This window comes from Carcharhinus amblyrhynchos, chromosome 6 (genome assembly GCF_965287045.1).
Source record: "Carcharhinus amblyrhynchos chromosome 6, sCarAmb.v2.hapA, whole genome shotgun sequence".
NCBI classification, from domain to species: domain Eukaryota; kingdom Metazoa; phylum Chordata; class Chondrichthyes; order Carcharhiniformes; family Carcharhinidae; genus Carcharhinus; species Carcharhinus amblyrhynchos.
The window spans coordinates 105,725,213-105,742,878 of record NC_137329.1 but is presented as its reverse complement, the minus strand read 5'-3'; the positions used below and the strand labels follow the sequence as shown (position 1 = coordinate 105,742,878).

Genomic DNA, 17,666 nt, shown 5'->3' with positions numbered 1-17,666 from the left:
AAAAAGAAATGAATTCTTGTCTCTTATGTTTCTTTAAGCCAAACATTTTAAATCTGGGCCTTCTGCTTATCTGTCCTCTCACCTTTGAGGACAATTTCTCCTCACTTATTTTATCAAAACTATTCATGATAGACATACAAGTGCAAATCATCGAATCCCTAAGTGCAGAAGAGGCCATTCGGCCCATCAAGACTGCACTGACTCTCTGGCAGATCATCTTACCCAGGCCTACCCCCCCAACCCATTCATCCATTAAACATTTACTTTAAATTGCTTCTTCTCATTCTTCCCAAACTGTATCAAATTTTTCTGTATTAAGTTTCATGTACCATGAATTTAACCACTTCTCCAGTCTGCTGATGCCCTGAAGCCTGTTGCTATCCTCCTCATTTTTTTTTTGTTTTTATTCCAATTCAGTCAAATCAAGTCCAATTCAGAGTGTAAGAAGTGGCAACATTCCTGATCCAAGGTGACAAGACAGGGCTCTCACCCCCTATCTTGGGCTTGATCTACATGATCCAAGCTGATTGGAGTAGGCATTGCTCCTCCTCCAAGGCTTGATCTCATTTGCATCTTAGCCAAAATGCCGAGATGCCGCTTTTAAAAATTGCTTCAAATGAAGCTAAAATGTAACCTCATGACTTCAACCAAGCACAGCACGTCGATACTACACTTGATCTTAGCCAAAAGGCCGAGAGGCTATCCTCCTCATCGTTTACTCCATTTCTGAGCTTTATGTTTTTGGCAAACTTGCGCTTTGTATGCTTTGCAAAATTATGCTTCGTATGCCCAAGTCTACATAAGTAATCTATATATGAAAAATCGGTGTTCCTAAAACGAATCCATTGGGGAACACTGCTGTATAATTACTTACAAGTCTGAAAAAAGGCTCTCTCTGCTACGTCTTTTAACTAAGTGACACAGTGAATAGCACTGCTGCCTCGTAGCACCAGGAACCCAGGTTCAATCCCAGCCTTGGGTGACTGTCTGTGTGCACGTTCTCCCATGTCTGCGTTGGGTTTCCTCCGGGCACTCCAGCTTCCACCCACAGTTCAAATATGTGCTAGTTAGGTGGATTGGCCATGCTAAATTGCCCCTTAGTGTCAGGAAGATAAGCAGGGTAAATACATGGGATTATGGGGATTGTGGTGGGATTGTTGTCGTTGCAGGCTTGATGGGCTGAATGGACTCCTTCTGCACTGTAGGAATTCTATGATTCCTTGGGTCTCTCCTTTGGTTCGGACTCTGTCGATTCTGCTACCATCAAGTTGGTCCAAATTTATATAAGAAAATTCTTCATGTGGCAAAAGAACTGAGCCTTGCTTATCTTTTAAATCAAAATGCTATTTACATGCAGGGACCTTCTGCTAACATGTCTTATACTAGTGGACCAACCACCAACATAGATTGTATTTTCTTTGTCTCTAGGTTGATAACTGTGAAGATACATTGCTGCATGAGTTTGGTTGCTCTTTAATCTGACTTGGGTGTAACGGTGATCATTGTTGATGTGGCTGGGTGCATGTTTCCTTTGTGGACGTGTCGCAGCACTTCAGCGATAGATTAATCATTGAGGCAAGAGAAACGACGGAACAAGGGCTTCTCACTTTCCTAGACTGCTAGCTGCACCAGGCAGACTGGTACCACGAACAGAGTAAAAAGCACTGTCACTAACTCATGGCAGCGGACCCAGTCACTCCCATTGAAGATGAAAGAGGACCTGGTAGGTTACACGGCAAGTGTACTTTGATTCCTGGAACCTGTATTTAAAACTTGGCCAGATCAATGGAATAAATATTCACTCTTTACGGGCTACAAGCAAGAAAACTTTAGCATACTTTTCAAATGTCCTAATACTGGCGCAGTGGTTAGCACTGCTGCTTCTCAGCTCCAGGGACCCAGGTTCAATTCCGACCTGGGGTGACTGTGTGGAGTTTACACATTCTCACCATGTCTGTATGGGTTTCCAACAGTTGCTCCGGTTTCCTCTCACACTCCAAAGATATGTCGGTTAGATGGATTAGCCATGCTAAATTGTCCCATTGTGGCCCAAAATAGTTTAGATGGATTAGCTATGGTAAATGTGTGGGGTTACAGTGATAGGGCGGGAGAGAGGGCCTGGGTAAGATACTTGGTCAAAGAGTCAGTGCAGACTTGATGGGCCAAATGGCCTCATCTGCGCAGTAGGAATTGTATGATATCATGAATTAAGCTGCTTTTGTTCGACTGGATTGAGGCAACAGTATCAATAACTCACAGCAGGGTCAAGCACAGTAAATTGCAGCTCCAAATCAAGCTTGTTGTATATTCTATCATTGCAATGGTCAGCCTTAACAAGTGTGGCTGCTTTTTTTTGGGTGCTGCTGCCAGTGGTATTGAGCCTGCATTGCATTACAAAACTGGCAGCACTTCAAAAGTACTTTATTGGCTACAAAGCACTTTGGGACATCTTGAGGCTTGGAAGGCACCATGTAAATGCACATTTTTGTTTTCTCTCCTTTCTGTTGGGAGTTGGCATTCCTAGCACTGCAGTTTGGCTGCATAATGGCAGCTTTAATGTGAATGGTCTGCTCTTACGTAGACAAACAGAACAATTTATAGGAAGAGCTAAGACAGTGGTTCATCCAGCAGAAGATGGAAGATTTCCCATTTCCGATTCAGTGAACTGCAGGATAAGCAGCAAGAATTCAGGTGTAATAACATTTCACTTCTTACACTCAGAATTGGGCGGCATGCTGGTACTGTGGTTAGCACTGCAGCCTCACAGCACTAGGGGCCTGGATTCGATTCCAGCTTTGGGTGACTATGTGGAATTTGCATATTCTCTCCCCTGTCTGCATTTCTCCCAGGTGCTCTGCTTCCTCCCACACTCCCAAGATATGCAGGTTAGGTGGATTGGCCATGTTAAATTAACCCTTAGGACGGAATTCTCCCACCAGCCATGGGAATCATAGTGGGCAGGACACGAACCATGCAAAGGTCCATTGACCTCGGGTGGGATTTTCCGGTCTTGGGGTGTCCACAGCTGCAAAACCTTGTCCTTGGGGTCCAAGATGTGCACGTTAGGCAGATCGGCCACGATCAGGGTTACGATGTTGGGGAGGGGCGGTGGATCGGACCTAGGTAGGGTGCTTTTTTTGGAGAGTCAGTGCAGGATCGATGGGCCGAATGGTCTATTCTGCATTGTAGGGATATTACGACAACTCTCTGCCTTCTCTCTTTGCAGAAGAGAGCTCACAATTTCAGTAAGGGGTTGAGATCTGAAACCAAAGCCGCCCTGACTTGCTGTGAAGAACATCCCATTGGACTTCAGCAGCTTGGCATAAATATTAGCAGTAGGTGATGGAGAGCAAAGATGTCAGATTTTGATATGTTGTTGCCAATCAGCACATTTTAATAATTCTTTCGTGATTATTCTTGAGACGAGCTGAAATGTTGAGATCTGCATTCTGTAGGTGTTGAAATTTTTCATGTGTCTGTTTCGATTAATTTTTTTCACTTCCTACAGGCCCTTCTTGGGTGAGTGAGCAGATGGAGCATGAAGAGCCTGAGGAATCCTCAAAGAAAGATACATGCTCTGAGAGATCGTCCAACTGTACCTCTGGTTATCGCAGAAACACGTGCTTTAGTGCGGACAAGTGTAGCGACAGATGTCACACGATGTCACCACTACCAAGTGCGAACTATCTACAGCTTCACCAGTTAATTAGCCATATTGAACTGTTTAGAGAAGACTAATTTTCTAAAAATTAAGATCCATCTGACCACTAATGTCTTTAGGGAAGGAGATCTGATGTCCTTACTGGATCTGTCCAATGTGAGACTCCAGACTCACAACAACTTGGGTTGACTCTGAACTGCCCTCTGAAATAGCAAGGGTAATTCAGGATGGGCAACAAATGCCCCCATCATGTCAAAGAATAATAAACAGACGCAGGATGCGATTTTCCAGTCCCATCCACCACCGGGATTAACCAGTCCCACCAAAAGTCAATGTCCTATTGGAGGGCTACCAGATCTATTACAATGGAACCACCACGATGGGACTGGAAAATCTCAGCCACAGACCCACACATTGTCCGAGTCTACCCTGGCCTGCACTGGATTAGGTGGGGTAGTCATTGGTGAATCCCAGACAGACTCCAAACCTAGGAAATGTTCTCCATCAGCACCCTGTGTGTCAGAGCAGGGGAATGAGCAGTCTATCTCTACCTCTGCCAAAGGGGTGGCACCATTTAGGAGTAATAAAAAGCAAAAGAGGAGGATCTCTTAGTTGCACAAGGGGATTCATTTGGCTGTTGGTAGCTACATCAGCGTTGTTTCATTTCTGAAATAGTAAATGAAGAAAGGTTCTATATGTCTTGCTGTCTTCTGATTTCTCAATGGACAAAAAAGACTTCCTCAAAATGGCATACCCAGGGTGGAGTACATGCAAACTGTGAGCTTGATCAATGTTAGAAAGAAATTTAGAAAACTTACAGTACAGAAAGAGGCTATTTGACCCATCAAGTCTGCACCAACCACAATCCCACCCATATCCCTATATATTTACCCATTAATTCCCCTAACCTGCGCATTCCGGGACACTACAGGCAATTTTTTTAGCGTGGCCAATCAACCTAACCCGCATATCTTTGGACACAGTAAGAAGTCTCACAACACCAGGCCAAAATCCAACAGGTTTATTTGGGATCACCAGCTTTCAGAGCGCTGTTCCTTCAAGGGTGAGTGATTCTGGTTACTCGTTATTCCAAATAAATCTGTTGGATTTTAATCTGGTGTTGTAAGACTCCTTACTGTGCTCACTCCAGTCCAATACCGACATCTCTGCATCATTGATTAATTGGAAATGCTTTGTGTTGGGATCATGAGTGATAAACCAGAATGTTCAGGGTTACAGTGCCATATAGGTGTAGGCTTGTACATCGTTTGAACTGCATCTCTGTGAGGCCATCACAGGCTTCTCTGGCAGCCAGCTGTGTGGCTGCAGCCACCCAGTGATATGCTCCTCTGCCTCCCAGCCCCTTCTCCTCCTTGCCTTCCTCCTCGCTGAATGGTTTGCCGCTTCCTCCCCCTGCAGCCATTCCTCTCTGCAGTGCTGTGTTGGGCAAGCCACAGGGACACCACCGCCATTTTTCCTGGTGCAAACTGTAGATCTCTTTGCAAGATTTTCAGAAGGCGTTTGACAAGGTGCCTCACAAGAGGTTATTGCAGAAGGTAAGGGGGCATGGAGTTGGGGGTAGGGTGTTAGCGTGGATAGAGGATTGGCTGTCAAATAGGAGGCAGAGAGTGGGGGTCAATGGGTGCTATTCGGATTGGCGGATGGTGACTAGTGGAGTGCCCCAGGGGTCGGTGCAGGGGCCTCAGCTTTTTACCATTTATAAAGATGATCTGGAGGAGGGAACCGAGTGCAGGGTGTCGAAATTTGCTGATGACACAAAGATTGGTGGAAAGGCAAATTGTGCGGAAGGTGTGGAGAGTCTGCAGAAGGATCTAGATAGGCTGGGCGAATGGGCCAGGAACTGGCAAATGGAACTTAATGTTGGCAAATGTGAGGTTGTCCACTTTGGTAGGAATAATGGTAGGAAGGACTATTACTTACGTGGCAAAAAACTGCAGCATGCGATGGTGCAGAGGGACCTTGGGGTCCTTGTGCATGAGTCGCAAAAACCCAGCCTGCAGGTGCAGCAGGTGGTCAGGAAGGCGAATGGGATTCTGGCCTTCATAGCGAGGGGGATTGAATATAAAAGTAGGGAGGTCTTGCTGCGGCTATATAGGGCATTGGTGAGGCCGCAGCTGGAGTACTGTGTGCAGTTTTGGGCGCCGTACTTACGCAAGGATATTTTGGCGTTGGAGGGAGTGCAGAGGAGGTTTACTAGGCTGATGCCGGAGTTGAGGGGGTTGAGCTATGAGGAGAGGCTGAATAAATTAGGCTTGTACTCGTTAGAGTTTAGAAGAATGAGGGGAGATCTCATTGAGACGTATAAGATGTTGAATGGGATGGATAGGATAGAGGTGGAGAGGCTCTTCCCGCTCAGAAAGGACAGTAGGACTAGAGGGCACAGCCTCAGGATAAAGGGGGGGCGGTTTAGAACGGAGTTGAGGAGGAACTTCTTCACTCAAAGGGTGGTGAATCTCTGGAATTCTCTGCCCGTTGAAGTGGTGGAGGCTGCCTCGCTCAATATTTTTAAGACGTGGGTTGATAGGTTTTTGATAAGTGAGGGGATTAAGGGTTATGGGGAGAGGGCGGGAATGTGGAACTGAGCCACGACAGATCAGCCATGATCTTATTGAATGGCGGAGCAGGCTCGAAGGGCTCGATGGCCTACTCCGGCTCCTATTTCTTATCTTATCTTATCTTATCTTAAGATCTGTCAAAGTGTCTGACTCTCGTATGCAGCAATCCTATGACTTGCTCAGTGATCAGTCTGATCATGATGTGTTTGCTGTTCCACGTCCCTTCAGCGACACTGGCAGCTGGTACCATCAGTCAAGTCTTCAGCAGGTAGCCTTTGTTTTTAAGCAGCCGTCTATTAATCTGCTTGGAGTAGGAGGCCTTGTGGCACAGTGGTAGCACCCATTCTGCCAGACAGGAAGATCTGGGTTCCAATCCACTGCCAGGACTTGTTGGTCAAGTAAGGAGTGTTCAATGTGATTCAACAGATTGATAATTACCTTGGAAATTCTTTCCACTACTTCACAGAATCATAGAATCCCTACAGTACCAAGGAGACCATTCAGCCCATTGAGCCTGCACCGACAACAATCACACCCTATCCCCGTTGCCCCACATATTTACCCTACAAATCCCCCTGACACTGGGATCAATTTAGCATTGCCATTCAACCTAACCCTCACATCTTTGGATAGTGGAAAGAAACTGGAGCACCTGGAGGAAACCCACGTGGACATGGGGAGAATGTGCAAACTCCACACAGGCAGTGACACAAGCCGAGAATCAAATCCGGATCCCTGCTGCTATGAGGCAGCAGTGCTACGACTGTGCCACTGTGCTACCCCTCATTAATATTCAGATGGTAAAAAAATGTTATGATGTAAAGATACCCTAACAACAATCTGCTTGGAGGTTCCAACTGTTGCAGTAGATGGAACTGGTGCAAGATGTAAAAGTTACAGCAGCTTCCAGGAATTCTTGCGTATTCATGCATTTTCTTTCATGGGATGTAAGCATCACCAGCCAATCGGTCAGCATTTGTTCCTCATCCTTAATTGTCTTTGAGAAGTCAAACTTCGAATGATAAACTTCATCAACTTATTAAGTTTTTAAACTTTTAAAAGTAATAGAAAGAATTATAATGATCACAACCAACCTACACATGGAGGGAGGGGAATCCCTTCCAATTGATGGAAACTTTCAGATTATTGGATGGCTCTTAAATAGCCACACGTGTGTGCAGTCTATGATCCCCTGAACCTGTGACAAACCAAACAATGGGCAATTTGCTAACATGTCTTTCAGAGAGGCAGACAGCAGATTTGTTCTTGACTTTTGATTTCTGTTGCAGGATGAGAAACCTGTAAAAATGAGAATTTACACAACAAAAAGGCAGAAAGCCATGCAGGGGTGGGGTGGGGTGGGGTTGGGGTGGGGTGGGGTGGGGTGGGGGGGGTGGGGGTGGGGGGGGGTGGGGGTGGGGAGCAAGAGGCAGGGGGATCTTTGTTCATGGGATCAGGACATGGTTCCAGAGGAAATTATTCGTTCAAGACTGGAGCAAAAGCAAATGTCTGATTGGCCTCATCAGTATCGCACATATTTAGCAGACTGGGCAAACATGGCATCTGTCGCTCTGCGTCCATCCTCTCTGCTTTGTGAAATAGTGTGTGGCTGTGGGGAAGTCTGCCACCGTACAGCATTGCCATTGAACTCATCTGAATGTGAATGATTTTACTTGGTGTGTGTAGTCAACATGAGGAAATATTGTCCCTCACGCTGTAGCTGTTGTCGCTGCTCCTGCTGCAGTTGGTGCTGGAGTTACTTCCTCTTCAACAGGCAATTTAATGGTTGCATAAACTGCTCCCTTTCGGCTGTGGAGGCTGAAAACAGTTAAGATCAAGATAATTGAGGTGCAAGGTAAGTGAAATGACTTCCACAAAGTTGCTTTCCTCTCTTAAATGAGGAAAATCATGTTCGTTACAAGCCTTTCCCATAGGTACGGCTGCAGTTATCCTGATTGACTGTTTAAACACTTGCCACCTTGTCAGTTGAAATGTTCTGTGACTTCCCGTGGTGCTGTCACTTTGTGCACACTAGAAGGGGGTCCAGTGGCTTAGAAAATCCATGCAGCGAAGTCTGGTTCATTGCATAAACTGCTTTACTCCACTGGTAAAGCACAAATGATAATGAGGTTGGCAAGAGGCACTTAAGACAAATAGAATCCCTACAGTGAAGAAGGAGGTCATTTGGCCCTTCGAGTGTGCACTGACTCTTACCCAGGCCCAATCCCACGTATTTATCCTGCTAATCCCCCTAACCTATACATAGGGTCACGAAGGGGCAATTTAGCACTGCCAATTTACCTAACATGCACATCTTTGGAGTGTGGGAGGAAACTGCAGCACCCAGAGGAAGCCCACGAAGAAACGGGGAGAATATACAAACACCACCCAGACAAGGCTGGAATTGAACCTAGGTCCTTGGCACCGTGAGACAGCAGTGTTAACTTCTCTATAGGTACTGTTATAAAAATAAGCAAAGTGCAAGCATTTTCCCTCTCCAGTCTTGAATGAATAATTTCCCCTGGAACCATGTCCTGATCCCATGAACAAAGATCCCCCTGCCACGTGACCCCCCTGCCATGCAGCCCTCCCCCCCAACCCCCACCCCACCCCACCCCACCCCACCCCAACCCTGCATGGCTTTCTGCCTTTTTGTTGTGTAAATTCTGATTTTTACTGGTTTTTCATCCTGCAACAGAAATCAAAAGTCAAAAACAAATCTGCTAGCTGCCTCTCTGAAAGACAAGACATGTTAGCAAATTGCCCATTGTTTGGTTTTTACCTGAGACCGTTCTCTTTCTTCCATTTTACTCACCTTCTTCTGCCAACGGTTTCATGAGTCTGTGTGACTCCTTCAGAACATCCTTTAAACAAGATTTTGTTCAAAGGGGTATTTTAAAATTATGTGAAGTTCAGGCCCTTTCTTCAGAAAATTGGGCAAACAATCTGAACTGTTAAGAAGGTGCAACACTTGTTCTGGTGTGATATGATGATCAAAATAATATTAAAAACACCAAAGTGAAGGGTTCAAAGTCCATTGAACAAGACACCACACTATGTAAAAAGCAGTGAGGTGATTTGGAAAAAGTGTTTGTTTAGGTAATGTCAAGTTTGGCTTGAGAAGCCTAGAATGTGAATATAAGGTGCTGCAGTTTTAAAATCCTGGGACAGAGCTAACTGGGAAAATTGGGCAGGATGTGAAACAGACAACCATCCCAGTACTACCAAAAGAGAAAATGCTGGAAAATCTCAGCATGTCTGGCAGCGTCTGTAAGGAGAGAAAAGAGCTGACATTTCAACCCTTTAAATGTCATCTGGACTTGAAAAGTCACCTCTTTTCTCTCCTTATAGATGCTGCCAAACATGCTGAGATTTTCCCGCATTTTCTCTTTTTGTTTCAGATTCTAGCATCCGCAGTAATTTGTTTTTACTTTTTGACCATTCCATTGCAGCCCATTTCCCACTGTTGGGAACAGTTACAATCAAGTTTACAACCCAAGATTTGAATTAAAAATTGTGTTGGTATAAAAGGGAACATGGTTATTATCGTTAATACTGCGAGCTGCTAATTGAGCACAGATTGGAACCTAAATTTTCAAATGAGCATTGATTGGCAATTTGCAGTACTTCATTCAGGAGGAAGTCTTGTCTTGGAGAGCTACCAGCCCAAAGCTGCCTGAGACTAAATCCCTGGAACTTGAGACCGAGGTAAAGGTCAATAGATTCCCAGATGACCATAGGCTGCTCTCGCCTTTGAGGGAGAGAGCTGACTGTTGGTGATGCAAACTGAGGATCACCACACCTCAGACAAGAGGTACAGTTGAGGAGATGAGACCTTCATGAATAACCTCAGCTGGTTTGGGAATTGAACCCATGCTGTTAGCATTGCTCTGCATTATTAAACAGCCATCTAGCCAACTGAGCTAAATTGACTGAGATCCAGGGATGTGTAAGGGGTTGCAATGTGGGGAAGGTCACAAAGGCTTGGCAGATCATGAGAGGGCTAATTGGGGTCTCAAGGTATATGCAGGATGAGGGTGAAGGAGCTCTGGATGTCACTGGGCCTGAAGGGGAGGGCGCCCCAATTAGAAGGGGATTTCTGATGGAGACGACCCCTATCACACCCCCACCTACCATTCCTGCTTTCCTGCCCAATTTCTAACTTTTTAAATTTTGAGTTTCCCCCATGAAAGATTTTTTAATTTTTAAATATTTTATTAGCATCATAAGAAGACTTACATTAACATTACAATGAAGCTACTGTGAGAATCCCCGAGTTGCCACATTCTGGCACCTGTTCAGGTACACTGAGGGAAAATTTATCACATCTTTCAGACTGTGGGAGGAAATCCATGCAGACACAGGGAGAATGTGTAGACTCCACACAGACAGTGACCTAAGCCTGGAATCGAACCCAGGTCTCTGGCGCTGTGAGGCAGCAATGCTAACAACTGTGCCACTGTAGGGAGGGGTGGGAAATGGTTTTTAATGGCCTCAACTGAAGAAAGGCCTTCCCATCTAAGGCCTTGCCCACCCCCATGTAAAATTGTTGTAGGTGGGAACCCAGAGGGAGTTCTGTTTCTGCACCTCCGCACAACCCTCCCACCTCCCCTCCACCCCCCCCACCAAACTGCTCCTCACCCACTCACATCGGCCTAAAACCTCATTAGGGGTGGGGAAAGGGGAAGGGTAAAATTCTAGCCAGGTTGAAAGTTAAAATAAATTAGCAACTCTTTTGCCTCCTGGTCTTTCATTTTCTAATCCTTTCTCTCATTCTTTCATTGTTTCTGGCTGCTTTTCCTCTCCCTCTTCTATTAAAATAAATGTTTCCTTTTAAAGAAATCTATATGAACTGGCTCTGATCCAGTTACCATGGCAACTGTTGAAAGTATTGCTGCAAGAATTCTTTTGGCGAAATGTGTATGCATATCCAGAAATATTAATCTACCTGATGTGTGTGATGAATAGGAGTTGTCACATTGCAAATCATTAAAAAGCCTCTCTCTGTGTACATATATATATAATTACCTATTTATGAGATGTGGTTGTTCATTTTAAATTTCATTACTACCTGCTGAGTGAGAATCATCCAGCAATCTGGTTCCTCATTCCTAATGTTTTTTTATGTGGCACAGACAATACATATCACTGTCAGGTATACAAAATGTCACTTCAAAGACATTAATCCCATGTCAATGTACTTTGAAAACCTAAACCATTTGATACAGACTGCTCATTTTATCCTCAAATCGATCACTGTGGAGTGCTGGAAAATGAAGGAAAATGGGCTGGAGTCACACGCCTGGAAGGTATTTTAGAAACCATCGCTTTAATTTGCTCAGCAGAGTTTACATGCAGCAGAGATTTTCCCTGTATCTGAAATGATAAGCGAGGTGCGGATGGTAAGATAAGCAGCATTTGTCGAGGTTGAGATTCTCCGATGGCTAGACTAAACCCAAGACATAATATCCAGGTTTGGTTTTACTCAGAGAGTTAGTGAAAAGTCCTTCTCCTCTCTGATTTTTGCATATCCAGTGTGGTGTAAATGCAATGTTCTGGAAATAAAATGAAATCTGTTGTCAATTTTCTACTACAAACCCGATCAATATTGTTAAACCTGATTTGTAGGCTGTAGCCTGAGTAACATGGCCCGATAGTGATTATTCTTCTGCTGTCATGGGACTAGGGAGACACAAGGGGCTTATATTAATTCAGTAACTATTACATTAACAAGCATGCCTCTGCATCCCTTAGGCAATGCTACAGTACTAGACACTGTGCATGTTAAATCATACTACTGTTTACAGGGAGACTTTCTTGCTCATAAGATTTGCTTATCCGAGCCATCTTTAACACCAAGAATGAGGTAAATATAGGAACAAAAAGGAAACAATTTTATGTTGGGATACTTTATCTCACAGTGGGATATTTAGTATTAACAGACGACTGGGAAGGCTTGTATTTTTAGACATGGACCAATATGTAATGTCACAATTATTTTCTGAGTTTGTCTATCTAAATCGCTAAATTTTTTCCCATGCCTGGCAAGAATACTGTCATTTTGTATCAAGGTATTAAAATTATTTCAAAGGAATACAAATCCAATGACATTTTTTTCTGTTTCATGAACCTACCTCTAAGCATGTTAAAGTATCCATGACAATTAGAACGTCAAAAGGACATAGGAAAGTTGTTGGAATGGGCAGACAGCTGGCAGATAAAGTTCAATGCGGAGAAGTGTGAGGTGATGTATATCGGCAGGAAGAGCATGGAGAGATGATGTTCGGAATTATATGGCTGTTCACGCTGGTGGGATACTCTGGCCCCTCCAGCAGCGCACCCCCATCCATAGGTTTCACAGTGGCATGGTGTGACATCAATGGGAAATCCCATTGACAGCACTGGTACCAGACAATAGCATGTTGCCTTCCACCGCCGGGAATCACGTAAGTGGGAGACGGGAAAATCTCACTTGATATAAAATAATGGGTACAATTCTTAAGGGGATGCAGCAGAAGGGAGACCTGGATGAATGTGTGCATACTGAAGGCAGCACGACAGATGAAGACAGCAATTGATAAACCACACAGTATCCTGGGCTTTATTAATAGGGATATAGAGTGCAAGAGCAGGGGGGTTATCCTGAAACTATACAAGACACTAGTTAGACCTCAGCTGGAATATTGTATGCAGTTCTGGGATTACACTATGAGAAGAATATGAATACATCAGAGAGAATGCAAAAGAGGTTTACAAGTATGGTTCCAGGGATCAGAAATTTCATTTATGAGGATAGATTGGAGAATTTGGGACAGTTCTTTGGAGAGAAGGTTAAGACGAGATTTGATCAAGATCTTGGTGGAGCTTCGCTCTTCTTTGCCATAGTTGATGATTGATTTGTTTATGGACATTTCATTTGGAGCGGCAAGATGGCACAGTGGTTAGCACTACTGCCTCACATTGCCGGAGACCCGAGTTCAATTCTGGCCTCGGATGACTGTTTGTGTGGAGTTTGCACATTCTCCCTGTGTCTACGTGGGTTTCCTCCGGGTGCTCCAGTTGCCTCCCATACTCCAGAGATGGGCAGGTTAGGTGGATTGGCCATGATAAATTGCCCCTTACTGTTAGGGGGATTAACAGGGTAAATACAGGGGATGAGGCCTGGATGGGATTGCTGTGCATGCTTGATGGGCCGAAAGGCCTCCTTCTGCACAGTAGGGATTCTATGTGCAAAATTGTTAAAGGGGGCTAGAAAATGCAGATAGGGATAACCTGTTCCCGTTCATAAAATAATCAAAAACAAGCGGGTACAGATATAAAGCGATTTGCAAAAGGAGCAAATGTGATGTGAGAAAAAAATGTTTTCACACACTAGCTGGAAGTGTGATGGAGGCAGGTTCAATCAAAGCATTGAAGGGGACATTAGATGATTATCTGAATAGAAACAGTGTGCATGGTATGGGGAAAAGGCAGGAGAAAGGCACTAAGTCGTAATGTTCGTTTGGAGAGCCAGTGCAGACGTGATGAACTGAATGGTTTCATTCTGCACTGCAACAATTCTGTGACACTACTTGTGATGTGCTATTGTGATGTTGTAGTGGCTGAGGAGTGGTGGAAAGTAAAGGAGAGAATTGCTGGTAAACTATATCCTACAAGACAGCTTTTTGAAATGCAGTTCTTTTTAAGAATGAAAAACCTGATAGTTGTAGCTGTTTAATTAGCTTTATACTGTTGAAAGCCTCCCTGGAAATTGAATGAAAGTCATGACATAACCTAATCATATATTTCATACCCACTGATTTGACAACACACTCAATGACACTCCAAATATTTAATGCTTTGAGTGAATGTTCCATATTCATCACCACTTTTATTACCATATTACCACTTACAAAATGTTTTTAAAAATTTGTATTTATATAGTGCTCTTCAAAACTTCAGGCTATTCCCAAAAAACTTCACAGCCAGTTAAATACTTTTGAAGTGTAGCACTGCTGTAGTATAGGAAATGTGACCATCAAAGTCCCACAAACACTAATGTGATAATAACCAAGTAATCCGTTTTAGTAATCCTGGTTTTAAAAAAGCGTATAAATAAGACTGATTCCTCACTATTGGCGGATGAATAAAGAACATTTTTGTGTTACTTTAATAGCAGTTAAATAAATCACCAGAGGATGTAATTAGGTATAGTTGTACGTATACATATATGTGTGTTTAAATTTCATGGATGTGGGATTTTGGAAAGAGTTACATTTAAGGATCACAGAGTCCTTACAGTGCAGAAAGAGGCCATTCAGCCCATCAAGTCCACACCAACAACAATCCCACACAGGCCCTATTCCTGTAAACCCACAAATTTACCCTGCTAATCTCCCTGATATTTAGCAGCAATTTAGCATGGCCAATCAACATAACCTGCACATCTTTGGACTGTGGGAGGAAACCAGAGCACCAGGAGAAAACCCAGATACAGGGAGAACTTGTAGACTCCACAAAGACAGTGACCCGAGGCTGGGATTGAACCTTGGTCCCTGGCACTGTGAGGCAGCAGTGCTAACCACTGTGCCATCGTGCCACACTTTCTTCATTGCTGGAGATGTGCTAAATCTGGATACTTGGATCTGTTTAAAGCTGCAACTTCCATAAGCAAATTGATGCAAACATGGATTGAAACCTTATGTGTGACCCCCATGACACATATCAGCAACCTACGGAGACATTCCTAAAGTAGAACCACCTAGATATCAACAAACTTTACTCCAAACAGCAAGTATCCAAACTTTCAAAGATCCCATGTTTGATTGAACTAAAGAAGGTTTCACCGATTAATTGAACAAAATTGCTGCCTTACACAAAAGACAAATAATTAAATGAAACAGAATGGATTGTGATTAATTTTCATAATGAATTTGATTCACACCTCAATATTTTTTATTTAAGGTTGACACTCAGAAGCCACATTTGCAATGCTGCAGAGTGTGAACCTGTAAAGCCTTTTGTGCACCTTCTGTTCTTCTCCTCCCTGCAGGTACCAGGTCCAACCGTTCCTTGGGATGTGACTTGTCTTTAAACTGCTGTGATGATGTTACATTGTCTGATGGAAATGATGGCAGGGTTCTTAACTTCAAAGTCTGTTTAGAATTAATGTTTAAAATCTATTGTTAGCAGAAAATGGAATGAATGAAATGTCTTGTGATTGATATGGCCCTTTTTCTAGCTGTTCACATTTCGTGCTACAGACAGCTACTGTTACACTTGTGATTTAGAGCTATCGATGTGTGGATTTACTGTTTTGTTAGATCATAGAATCCCTACAGTGCAGAAGGAGGCCACTTGGCCCATTGAGTCTGCAATGACTACAATCCCACCCAAGCCCGATTCCTGTAATCCCATATATTCGTCCTGCTAAACCCCTAATACTAGGGTCAATTTAGTATGGCCAATCAACCTAACCTGCACATTGTGTGAGACGAAACCGGAGCACCCAAAAGAAACCCACGTGGACACGGGGAGAATATGTAAATTCCACACAGACGGGTGACCCGAGGCCGGAATTGAACCCAAGTCCCTGGCACGGTGAGGCAGCAGTGCTAACCATTGTGCCACCTTAATTGGTACAGTTTTTAATATTTACTAAAAAAGAGTTATAAATGCTGGAAATTTCGGGAAACATTCTTGAACCTGATATTGTAATATATATTCTACATGATATGTTTTCAGTATATTTTTCCAGCATTTTCTGTTATTACACCTGATGTAGTAACTTACCTTTTTCCCTTACAGGTACCTTAAGACCTGCTGTGTATTTTTCAATTTTATTACAGTTTTTAAATTATTTATAGCTATAGGCTAAGCACAGTGTTGGTGTGCACTCAGCATCTTGCAAAAGATGTTATAACACTCAGCACCAACCTGTCAAAATTGAGAACATGGCTAAGGCAGTCACAGTGCTGAATAACACAAACACTTTTTAACACTCGCTATTCTGTGACTTGCTAAAGCCAATTCTATATTTAATTTAGATTTCAATTCCTGAAGACAGAAACAGGAAACAGAATGCCTGCCCCGGGAATTAGCCATGTGTGTAGCTGGGACTTTTGTTGATTCCTTGTAGTTCTTCTAACCAGGGGCAGTTTCTCCATACTGAATCAAGGTACAAATCCAATTGTGAAATGCCAAGCTTATTTTTTTTTTGTGGAGAAAAGTTGTTCCCTGTGCTTTATTCTTTCTTTTCTTACTGTGCCTTCTTGTTGCTGCTACCTCCCCCCCGTGGTATCAGCAAAGGTCGAGCTAGCTGCTCCTGCTGACAGCTGAAATACTTTTTGCTGATGACCTCAGGGTTTTGGAGCCTCTAAGAGCCCTGTCAAAGACTTCTCCACCTCCACCTGCACATTGGTTGACAAAGCAGCATGTGGACCACTGACAGACACAGTGACAGGTGAGGGGTGGAGAGAAGGGGCTGCGGGACAATGGGTGATAACTGAATGCATTTTGAGTGGCGTCCCCACTTCGATGTCTCCTTTTGCTATCATCCCTCTCATAGGTCATGTGCACTTCACTGTAACCATCCTACTGGAGAACACTTTGATGCATGTCAGTGTGATGATAAGCTTGACTCAGGTGACATGATCTTCCATCCTCTGGAGTTGAGCAGTCATATTGGGACTCGTGGTGCGTGGCTGTGGTCAGTGCATGCATGGAGTCATTTGACCGACATGCTTTGATTTTTCTACAGAGTTTGCCACTCTATCCATGTGTTAGGGTCCTGGACCAGAACCCCAAGGAAGCCAGACTAGACCCAACAGTTTTTCTATTTTGGCATATATGTGAGGAAAGGATACTTCACGCTAGGAGTAATTCCACTGACAAATTAGGGATCTTTTATCAAAACAAACTTTATGCATAACACAGTTTAAGTAAAACTCTAACAAAATGAAGCAGCATAATTCTTAAGAGTTGAACATTTTTAAATATTAAAAAGAAACAACTCTAATTCCTAACTTATCACTATTTCAGTTCCAAATATGCAACATTCTTCTTACAGACTTAAAAGCCACTTTAAATATAGTTAGCGATCACAAATGTACTTACTATATTAAGTCTTGGAGTTTTCAGAGAGATATAGAGTTTTCAGAAGCCTGCTAAATTCTCTTAAACTTCAATTAGAACAGTCAAACTCCAACTCCTTCTGAAAAGGCCTGTTTCTTTCTTCTATACATTTAGGACTGCACATAAATTAGAACATCATATGACCCTGTCAATCACTTTAATCTGAAATCCAGGGGAACTTGAATAAACAAAAACATTAACTCTACTTGACATAGCCACTTGCAAGGTTAAAATGAACCATTAGTCTGCTTTCCCAGCATCTGAGCTGTATTCCTGCCAGACATACTGACTGTCTGTAGAAAAAAGTTGAACATTAA

At 43.4% G+C, this 17,666-nt stretch overlaps 1 non-coding gene across 1 annotated transcript; it reads right to left on the bottom strand.

Moving 5' to 3' along the window:
* Positions 1 to 504: 504 nt before the first annotated feature.
* Positions 505 to 703, bottom strand: LOC145344652 (U2 spliceosomal RNA). The gene has a single exon (XR_013886944.1). It is a non-coding gene; the product is annotated as a U2 spliceosomal RNA (small nuclear RNA).
* Positions 704 to 17,666: the final 16,963 nt, after the last annotated feature.